Genomic DNA, 3,241 nt, shown 5'->3' with positions numbered 1-3,241 from the left:
TCACTCCTCTTGGAAAGTCCTTCTGCAGTTCTGCTCAGTTAGTTCTTATCCTCATTATTACCCTCATTGATTTACTTTCGTCAGCCACATTGGCTTCCCTTTGCTCTTTTTCTATATCCATCCTGATTTTGCTTCTTTCTATTTTGTTCTTTTAAGTTCTCTCTTAAATGGTGATCATCTGTGATACAGACAGTGTCTCAATGCCCTTGGGAGGCAGGACATTGATCATTGTGAGGATACAGCAGGTGTTCTTCAACCCAACCTGATTCTTCAGCACTTCATTCAAATCCATTTTGCAGAGTTTGATCCTTCCAAGAAGCTGCAGAGCTTGCCTGGGACTGAGGGCTCTGAGCAGAGTTGTATCCTTGCCCAGGCCTCCTTGTGCCAGCTTCAGAATGATACAGGTCTTGTCAGGTAGGGGTGACCATTCTTGCTGTTCACTGGTCTGTTAGGGAGGGGAGGGACTGTTGGTGTGTCCACCCTGAGTTTGGATTCAACTTCTAGCTTCTTATGTTCTTACATGTGTCCTGCAGCTGCAAAGTTTCCAGCAGTCTTCCACAGCAAAGGCTTGCAGCAGAAGTTTGGAACCATGGTGGATTGACTGGTGGGTAACTTCCATGCCCTGACAGTGAGAAGCTATGGGATGTGGAGTCGTGGCCACGAATAGCAACAAGGAAATTACAACTGATAATGGGTGTTTCCGCACTGGAATGGGTGCCCCAGGTCAACTGGGAAAGCTTCACTCTTCAAGATGTTCAGAACTTGCCTGGACAAGTCCCTGAGTCATCTAAATTTGGGGTCAGCCCAGCTGTGAGCAGGAGTTTGGAGCAGAGACCTGCAGGTGTCCCTTCCAGACAACATCCTCCTTTGAGTCTCTCTACAACCAGCCTGTGATGTCTTTGAGTAATTCACTTTGCATTCTTAGCAAAGGGACATCTATGTATCAAAAGAGGGGTGTGAAGTATTACAGTAGACCCTTCACCCCTAACAGCTCCACAGGTAAGGTGTGCTCAGGTGTTGCAAATATAGAAGATGCTCTACTTCTTAAAATAGCGAGTGTGGGGAGTGTGATGTATCCTTCCTCTGCATCACACATCTGTAGGCCTCCATCCCACTTGCAGAGGGAAGAGCTCGGTGGTTTTTTTTTTGTGATCCTCCACTGGGCTCTGCCAGCCTATATCTCCAGGAGATCTGGAGGCCCTCCTCTGGGGAGACAGAATGATTCTTCTGGGATTTTTAAGTAAATCTGTTACATACTTAACAGTCATTTTACTGTGCCCTCAGGAATTGTTTTACGATTAACGTAACCTTCTTTAGTACATCTAATCTTCATTTAGTGAATCAAACTTTATTTTCAGTTGCTTCTGCAAAAATTAATATTGTCTTCTATGGTGTAAATTAAGCTATTCCATGGTGTAAATTAAGCTATTGTTAAATGCATGAATGTTTTTATTATTTATTACCTTGCTTTAGCTCTGTTTTTGTTTCACTCTGCTCATCAGAAATATTTTTTTCTGACATACATTTTTATTTGAATGGAAGTTCCAGAATTAGAGATTTCATACTCAAAGTAACATTCTCGCTCCTCATGGTTGTGCAGAATTAAGAAAACAAAATATTAATATAGGCTTAATGAAATATAAACTGGTTTTATATCCTCAGACTGCCAGCACTGTGCACCTTTATTTTTAGTACTCTTATTTGGCACCGTTTTTTGAAGTTTGAGCATTTAAAATTGTATTAAAATGCAGAGAAGGAGCACCTAGGTAGCATGACAAGTGAATTTGTCAACAAGTACATATAAGAAAAGGACTGAAGCTGTTGGCTCAGGATGAGTCTCTTTTCTGCTTTGGAGGTGTTATTTTAAGTACAGAATCATAGACTGGTGTGGGTTGGAAGGGATCTTAAAGATCATCTCGTTCCAACCACCCTACCATGGGCAGGGACACCTTTTACTAGACCAGGTTGCTCCAAGCCCCGTGCAGCCTGGCCTTGGACACTTCCAGGGTTGTGGCATCCACAGCTTCTCAGCACAACCTGTTCCAGTGCCTCACCACTCTCATCATAAAAAATTTCATCCTTATGTCCTATTTACATCTGCCCTCTTTCGAACCATTGCCCCTTGTCCTATCACTGCAGGTCCTGGTAAAAACTGTCTCTCCATCTTTTTTTAAGTCCCCTTTATATACTTAGAATTGCAGAATCTTGGAATCATTAAGGTTGGAAAAGACCTACAAAGATCATTGAGTACAACGTTTGATCAAGCACCACCACATCAAATAGACCATGGCAATGAGTGCCATATCCACTTATTTCTTGAACACTTCCAGGGATGGTGATTCCACCGCTTGCCTGGGGGAGCCCTTTCCAATGCTTAACCACCCTTTCAGTGAAGAATTTCTTCCTGATCTCCAACCTGAACCTCTTCTGGGGCAGCTTGAGACCATTTGTTCTCATCCTATTACTAGTTGATTGGGAGAAGAGACCAACCCCCACCTGGCTACAACCTCCTTTCAGGTAGTTGTAGAGAGTGATAAGGTCACTCCCAAGCCTCCTCTTCTCCAGGCTGAACAACCCCAGCTCCCTCAGCTGCTTCTCATAACACTTGTGCTCCAGACCCTTCACCAGCTTCATTGCCCTTCTCTGGACGTGCACCAGCACCTCAATGTCTTTTGTGTAGTGAGGGGCACAAAATGGAAAACAGGACTCAAGGTGTGGCCTCACCAGAGCCAAGTACGGGGGAATGGTCACTGCCCTGGTCCTGCTGGTCACACTATTTTTGATACGGGCCATGATGCCATTGGCCTTCTTGGCCACCTGGGCACACTGTTGGCTCATGTTCGGATACTGTTGACCAGCACCCCCAGGTCCTTTTCAACTGGGCAGCTTTCCAGCCACTCTTCCCAAAGCCTGTAGTGCTTCATGTTGTGACCCAGTTGCAGGACCTGGCACTTGGCCTTGTTGAACCTCATACAATTGGATTCAGCCCATTGATCCAGCCTGTCCAGGTCCATCTGCAGACCCTTCCTACCTTTCAACAGATCAGCACTCCCACCCATCTTGGTGTCTGCAAACTGACTGAGGGTACTTTCGATGCCTTTGTTCAGATCATCAGTAAAGATATAAAATAGGCCTGGCCCAAACACTGAGCGCTGGGGAACCCCACTAGTGGCTAGCTGCCAACTGGATGTAACTCCATTCACCACCACTCTCTGAGCCCGACCATCCTGAAAGATTTTTA

Source organism: Neopelma chrysocephalum, unplaced genomic scaffold (assembly GCF_003984885.1).
Source record: "Neopelma chrysocephalum unplaced genomic scaffold, ASM398488v2 Primary Assembly neopelma1_99729, whole genome shotgun sequence".
NCBI lineage: Eukaryota > Metazoa > Chordata > Aves > Passeriformes > Pipridae > Neopelma > Neopelma chrysocephalum.
Note: the sequence above shows the minus strand (reverse complement) of the source record.